Below are 8,362 nucleotides of genomic sequence, written 5' to 3'. Positions count from 1 at the left end.
GCGATCTCCTGGGCGAAAGTCCGGTGTTTTTGGAATCAACCCATCCACCCGCTCTCTATACTTCCTGGTTCATGATTACATAGATAACTTTCAAATTGATTTTGTGGGATATATTTGAATTACAGTGCATTACTTTTCATAGGTATAGCTACGAACGGTGGATGAGAGCCTGCAGTGCTAGCCTCAAAATTAACCCCACATCACCTAAATAGCTAAAAATGTCCATAATAGGGAAATTAATTAATTTGATTGATTTCTGAACATGTTTGTATCCGTGCAGGACTACATGTGTGTGTGTGTGTGTGTGTGTGGAAACTTCAGGGTCAGGATGTCTAACGGAGGGCTAAAACCCCAACAGCAGGATCCACCCAGAGAGACTCACGCAAGCCTGTCAATGGAGCCATTGATACATGAAAGACCAGCGATGGATGGAGGGAGTGTGTGAGAGCGCCAGTGTGTGAGTGTGTTAGAGTGAGTGTGTGTCTGAGTGTGTGAGGGGGAAGAGATTTACGAGAACAAATCCGCCAGATGCAGAGTGTGAAGCAAGCTTCAGACATTCATGTTTGCCCGGGTCACGACCTGAGAGAGAGTTTGATTTTTCCATGACCTGCAGACATCAGGCGAATGTTTTCCTGCTGCCAAAACCATTTAACCCTCTTTCTTTTCCTTGACCCCTCCTCTAACTTTCATCCTTTTTATTTAGCCCCATTCACTTCAAGTTACTCAGGTGGACAACAAACTTTTAGGTTCTTCATGTATTCATAATGACCAATATCACAGTGAAACCCATGGAAAAAAGCTTGTTGAGTTTTGACTGGCAGGCAAACTCAACCGTGATAAATTAAACTATTAGCAAACGTTGCAAGAACTTCACCGTGTCTCAGCAGTTTCTGAAACACTCTTGTTAAAAGTGAAGCGAGCCCTTTAGAGTTTAACGACATGTTGCAAGTGAAGTTAACGCCATTCATTTGTGCCTCAAGTGCAATATAAAAATGAAGCACCAATTTAAATTCAACAGGATAGCTGACGTTCATTCATTCTATAAATTCTCACATAAAAGCCATGGACTGTTTTTAAGAAGTGGACGTAGTCACCGTGACGGACTGCCGTTTTGAATCCTCAAGTTCAGCCTTTTGGCCGTCCCCATCTTGTTTTTTTGTCCGCCACCATCCCCTGCTTTATGGTCTATTTGACTCTAAATGGGACCATAATTTCCTAAATGAACATCATGCTGTATTGAAGAAGACTTGAAACTAGCGATTGAGACCATTAACTCATGTTTACAATGTTTACTGAGGTAATAAATCAAGTGAGAAGTAGGCTCATTTGCTCATAGACTTCTATACAATCAGACTTCTTTTTGCAACCAGAGGAGTCGCCCCCTGCTGGCTGTTAGAAAGAATGCAAGTTTGAGGCACTTCAGCGTTGGCTTCACTTCTCAGACCCGGAGGTTGACCACTGATAAAAGCCGGTCTTTAATAAAGGGTAACTTTGCCAATTTTCAATCGTCAATGTAGCATATACCATCAAATGTGGATGGTATGTGCAAATGAATGATGTTTGGCTTCCATCTTCACAAACGTCACTAACATAACTTACAAAACAAAACATCGGCCTCCTTGTTGAAAGTCCTGTGTTCGTCACTATTTATTCTACATCACTAGATCTGAGCATAGCATATTCATGTGGATGCGTTTACATTGCACTCAGTACAGACTACATGATGTACACATGACACGCCATAAAGCAAAAACACTGCTCTTATTGCACGCTTTTGCCTTTGTGCATTATTGTGTCACGCTTTTTTATGCGACCGGGGTGCAACATTTCATGCAGATGTTTCAAATTAAAAGATGTTAACGGTTGTATTTCTTCTAGAAGCATCGACACACGTCACTTTCTGTGTGCCAGGAAAGACAGACCTGACACAGAGTGTTTATAATGGCTGATCTACTGTAACTTAACTTTCAAGACATGGATCACCTGGGCTGAATAGATGAATCATTATTATGTCACTTTTGTATGTATCAGCAATAGATAGTTATGAAAAGATTGTGGTTAATCCGATTAAAGACCATTCAAACATGTTATTTTACCGCCACCACCGCGATCAATGACAATGCATCGGGTAGGTTTACAGTTGCTCTTTTTCTGAAGTCTTTCCTGCCCGTCTGTCACCTCTTCCTATCTGTCTCATCTGTGTTTCTGTTTGTCTATAGCTGCTAACTCTTCCACAGTCAACTCTATCCATCCAGTCTGTGTGTGCGAGCAGCTGTCCATGTTTTGATTTTCACTTGTTGCTCCATGTTTCAGTGCTACCTGAACTGTGGCTGACACTCTCTCACACACACACATACACACACACACACACACACACACACACACATACAAAGAGATATGGAGGTGAAAATGCTGCCAGCGCTCATAAACATCACTGACGCTCCACATAAAAGAAGAAAAGGCAATATGATAAATGTCAGCTGAGACTTCTCTGTATATGTCTGAGCCTGTTTTATCATCTCTAAATCTGGAAATACAGTAAACGGCATCAAGGATCTATCTGTGCAGTGTGTGTATTGTGTGTATTATGTGTGTAAAATAGGCGTTGAACAGTGTGTGTGTTCATGAAAGTTTCCTCATAGTGCAGGTAACGAGAGAGAGAATTTAGTTTTGCTCCCAGTAGCCGTGTTAAGCCGTGTAAAGTTTGTTTGCTAGCACTGTACTGAAAATTGACTAAGGATGGATGGATGAAGTCATGGAGACATGTTGAATTAACACTTGTGTTGTTGCCACAAATCAATAAGTTGGCCCTCCATTTCTGAGCTCCGTCTTACTACTACTATGTTTCACGTTTTGCATTAGCTCATGCATTAGTGCGGCCTCCATGACAGGGTTGTGTCTAGAAGGGAGCCCACAAATTGCTAAATCAGATCGGAGAGCTGCAAAAACTTGCAAAAAACTCTTGCAAGACTCGCTGCCCGACGAACCTATCCTAACCTTAACCATTCAAGATCAACGCCTAACCTTAACTATCTTGCGAGAGTTTCCCCAGTCTGCTGGTTCCCTTCTAGCCACTACTACCCCATGACGGTGGTGGTTGTCCTTCCTTCTTCAGTCAGCTTGGTTCTCTATTGGCTATTGTTCTTTCCCACGTGATGGCGTCATCGGCTGTCCTCGGGGTTCCCCACACACAACAGGATATCCCATCGTAAATACTGAACGTGTTTAATATTTATGATTTGAAATCGGTGCTGCCAGGATGGACTTCCGAGCCGGTTGGTGATGTAATAAACACTCTTAACATACCTCACACCACAGGAACATCTGGAAAGATCATCTTTAGAACCATCAAACAATCAGGGCTTTACTGACGATTACCAGAAGCAGGAATCAGACCCAGAATCAGCTTGATTCTCGTGTGTACCTGTCATTAGCAGAGACTGTCTGTTGCAGAAAAATAACAACACTTTAAACAACCGAGGCCTGATACTGATACTACTAATTAAGTAACAGAGAGAAATACTTTATACGTAATACGTATAAAGTTATAGCTATTGATGGAGACAATAAGAGAAAGACAGAAGAGGAACAGACTGGGTTTACAAAAAAACAACAGTCATGGAGGAAGCAGGAGGGGAGGCAGGGGTTAACCCTTCATCTGAAGGCTATGGTCCAGATGTGTGTGTGTGTGTGTGTGTGTGTGTGTGTGTGTGTGTGTGACTAGTAAACAAAATTACAGTTTGTGTCAATATGTGTGTATGTGGGGAATGATAATAGAGGCTCAGTCAACATCAAACAGCGGGGTCTTTGGCCACCACAACAAACTACATAAACCTTTTTTAAGGCCTTTATTCACAACATTAGAGGTAAGATGAAACTTTAATGATCCTCATAAAGGAATTAGGCTGCTGCAACAGCAAACACAACCAGGCTACATCAAAGTGCATTCGATATTATACTGTATACAGTAAGACCACAGCCAGAGAGGGTAATTTCAACATATATCAGTTTCAACATTACTACAGATTAAGGAACAATCCTGATGCTCTTACTCCTTTCTTTCTTTCTTTCTTTCTAATCACCCCGTCTATAAGCACCCATTTCAACGGTTATTTATTTTTATCAAAATATTGAGGATAATTATTTCACATTACCTGTGTTTCCATCAACATATATTTATGCACATTTTGAAGTATTGCCTTAGAAAAACTGTATGGAAACGGCAAAATTTGATAAAACTAAACGTTTTTACGCTCCCTCGAGGTGGTTTTTGCCTTTGTCGAAAAAAGAGTTGATGCGTTGAATGAATTAAGGAAACGTCAGCTGCTGTCCCCATACTTGTCAACTTTGAGAACTCAAAACTAGGGAGGATTTCAAAACCAAAGTGAGGTGGTCCTCCCCCAGAAACATTAGAGTTTCAGAGACTTTATTTCCTGCATTCTGGAGACTTTTAAAGAATGAATATAACAAAATAATAAATACACTACAATCACACTTTTATGTTAAACAGGCCTACTTTTAATTTTACTTTTAATTCTCCAGAAAGAAAACTGAATAATTCGTCCCTCTGACGTGAATCTCTGGTATAAACTAATATAATAGTATAGTAATAGTATTTCTGTCTCTTAGTACTCTCCATTTCTCTCGGGACAACGGCACCACTGCGCTCTGAAACCCGTTATTTCGAATGTCTTGCACCATGCCACATCAACTTTGCTGATGCTGTGATGTGCGGCCACGCCGCGGTGTTGCAATCAGCTCTCCTCCGAAAAGACATGGGTTTAGTTTCTATTGCCGTCCGGGTGGAAACAGTAAGGCTTATACACGCTGTACAGTGCCAGAAAGATGTTGAGATAACATTAAGGAAAAAGAAGGTGTGAAAAACTGACATAAATCGGGAGAAATGCGGGAGAATTGTGACCCTGGGGGGGAAACCGGGGGAGGGCCATGAAAAACGAGAGTCTCCCGGGAAAATGGAGAGGGTTGGCAAGTATGTCTGTCCCCTCTTTCCGGTACTGCGTACCAGCACTGAATCTTTTAGTGGTGCAGAGTACCGGACCGTTCTGGCCTACTTTCTTAAAGACAGCTTCCTCAAATTGACCTTCGAGGTCAACGCTGTTTAGACAGGTCGGGTCAACAGCAGAGAGAAACCAACACAACCCCGACATGAAAGGTTTGTATGAACTTATTCCTGGTTCTCCTCCACCAGCTGAAGGAGAACCAGATGGTGGAGGATGATTAATATGTAAACTGTGATAAACACTCCAGTGAGTTGACGAGGTCCGAGGAGTGGCCCGGCCTAAAATCTAACTTCAGCACACAACATGGACAGGTTCAAAACGTACAAAAATGACAAAACTCTTTTAGGATTCAAGCCGAGCAGCTCACTGATGACGGGAGAAATGGGAATAGACGGTGGGATGGATGGTGTGATGTCAGCGCGGGTCAGGGATTAGGTTAGCGGAGTGAAGGATTTCCAGACGAGAGAGTAATCTAGACGTGTCGATATTCATCCTCTAAGGGGGAAAAAAATACTGGGCCGAGGAGATTATCCTGATGGTGATTGCGTAATCTCGGTGTGTGTTCGCGTGTGTGTGAGTTATGGTGAGCAGACGGCACAATTAGTCATTCACTCAGTCGTGCCCTCGGGCTGCGACCAGACACACACACACACACGTCACATCAGGCATGCAGCTACAGAGCTGCTGCTGCATGAACACTTTTACACACAGCAACGCGGTGATGAAAGAGCTGCGGTGTTACTTTCTCAGCTGAGGTTTGATGGGGAACTTGGATTTTCCCCTTTTCACTCCCTTCCTCTCACTTCGCCCCCTTTTTTGAATTCCTTCGCTTCCTTGTGCCTTCTTTCCTTCCCTCCCTCTCTCTCTCTCTCTCTCTCTCTCTCTCTCTCTCTCTCTCTCTCTCGCTCCCCTCTTCTTCTTTCCTTTCTCTAGTTGCTCCCTCTCCTCTCTCAACCATGGATGTATTAAGAGAACTGGGTACAGCGTTGGAGGCGGGGCTCCGTTCATTCCTATGAAAGTTGCTCAGTGGCGCATGAAGCCAAAATGGCTCCACTTCCGAGTGGAAAAGTACCCGGATCTTCCGGCGATCTTCCGCATCCATTGGGCCCAGGGAGCAGACGAAGTCGCGTCTGCTCGGTCAGGGGGTCACAGCCGTCACGCAGTCGTCACGGCTTGCTAACTCCGCCTCCCAGCCCTCGCTTCACATGAATGGAGGAAGAGAAATAACTCTGGATTCAGCTATTAGTGCGTTTTACAACTTTTAGGACCTAATGATTTAAATAAGAGATATTCAAGTGTTCGTTCTGGTCAGTTGATTCACCTCTGAGTTACAGACGTCTCTTTCCCAATGTAAGTCTATGGGAAAAAGTATTTTTGGGCCCAATGGCATCACCTGACGGACACGGAAGTTGTAGTACCGCCGTTTGACCACTGCGAACATTGGCGACCAATCAACCACCGGCGCTCTTCCTGGGGGTTTGCTCTCTACTTCTTTTTCCCACTCCTCTTCACTGCTTTCACCCATCCCTCCATCTTTTTTCCTTCCTCTTCCTTCTTTCATTCCCTCTCATCTTCCTCTTTTCTTCCTTTCATCCTTCCGGCCTCCTTTGCTGCTTCTTCCCTTTCCTTTGTGCGCTGTCCTCCCACCATCCTTCTTTTTTTAATTACTTGCTTCTTCGCTCTTTCCATCCCCATTCTCTTTGCCTATTCTTCATCTCCTGATGCTTCCCTTTTTCTTTTTGTATCATCAATCCTTCCTCTCCCTTCGTCTTCTTCCCTCAAGTCCTTCCTTCTCCTGGCTCCTTTTCCCTTCTTTCATGCTTCACTCATCCTCCTCTTCTTTCCTCAGTTCTTCCATCTCTGCAATCCCTTTTTCCGTAATTCCAAAACCAGTCTTAACTTCAACCACTACAATCCCATTATGGGAATTATCACATTATCCTGCTTGAGTCATGATGTCATTGCTTTTAAACATCTCTTTCCCAGTATTCCTCCTCCTCCTCCTCCTTCTCTCCTTCGTTCACACACTTCTCAGAGGTTTAGTTAGTGATGTCAGTGCGTTTGAATCCCTCCTTTTCTTCCATTGTCTCAGTACTGTAAATTCCCCCCATCTGTTATGTTGAAAGTCTTTTCCATCACCTACAATGGGCCATTAAACACTAGAGTCTGTATGAGTGTAATATGAGAGGACTCTTTGGGAAAGAAATGACCTTATTATCCAGATGTATGTGTGTGATACTAAGTGAGACTTGCAGAAAAAATGTCCTTGTAAACTTTGTTAAATGCTTATGACATTGAAAACTTTTGGGAAAAATCCTGCCTTGTTTTTATGCTTTTAATTGAGTCGGGAAACATTCACATAAAATACAAATACAGTTCCCCATATTTCAGTAAAAGGATCATAACAAAGTGTAACTTTTAATGTCTTTAATGATTCGTCTGTCATCCTTCATCTCCTGGCAACCCGTTCTCACTCCCAACTCGTCAAATACCGCCGTTTGGTCAACGCCCCTCTGCATCTGAAACCGATGCAGGGAGTCACCTTTTAGCAACAGTATGTGACGAACCGGTCTTTCAACTAACTCAATGTAAACCCACCCACAGCGTTATTCAACGGTCGGAGCAAGTGACGTAGTATTAATAGCGTGAGAGTCCGTTCAGCGCGGGGGGAGGGGTGATGGATGGGTCAAACAAACACAAGACTTTCAACTAATAGTTTGTGTCTCGTGTGAAACTAAAAGTAACGTTGACTTATTTTGTCAATTAATGTCTTTAGTCTTTAGTCAAGTCACTCATCTGTATTGTCAGTCACGTTAATCGCTGGTCAGTGAAGTTGACACTAACCACGGCTGTTTCCTAACCTTAATTAACAGCTCTCTCAAAGACGATAGTGAAACTATCACAACATGAGATATGAGTCTACTGGCATCAAAACAGGGAAGGAAGTGATAACGTAGTAAAGCCCACCCCTTCTTGACTTGATTGGCTGCTTGGGCGAAGTGTGACATTGACAAGCGGAGCGACTCTGTGCCTGGCGCTGATAAGTTGAGACTACTTTTACGCGCGTCTAAAAAAACGTTAGAATAACGCAGCGCAAGGCTGCGTTAGGGCTGCACCATGGATGTATTAAGAGAACTGGATACAGCGTTGGAGGCGGGGCTCCGTTCATTCCTATGAAAGTTGCTCAGTGGCGCATGAAGCCAAAATGGCTCCACTTCTCAGTGGAAAAGTACCCGGATCTTCCGGTGATCTTCCGCATCCATTGGACCCATGGAGCAGGCGCAGTAGATTCGGATGTTAGTGCATTTTACAACTTTTAGGACCTAATGAATTTTATGTAG

This window comes from Sebastes fasciatus, chromosome 3 (assembly GCF_043250625.1).
Source record: "Sebastes fasciatus isolate fSebFas1 chromosome 3, fSebFas1.pri, whole genome shotgun sequence".
Classification (NCBI taxonomy): domain Eukaryota; kingdom Metazoa; phylum Chordata; class Actinopteri; order Perciformes; family Sebastidae; genus Sebastes; species Sebastes fasciatus.
This window is presented reverse-complemented; position numbering follows the sequence as displayed.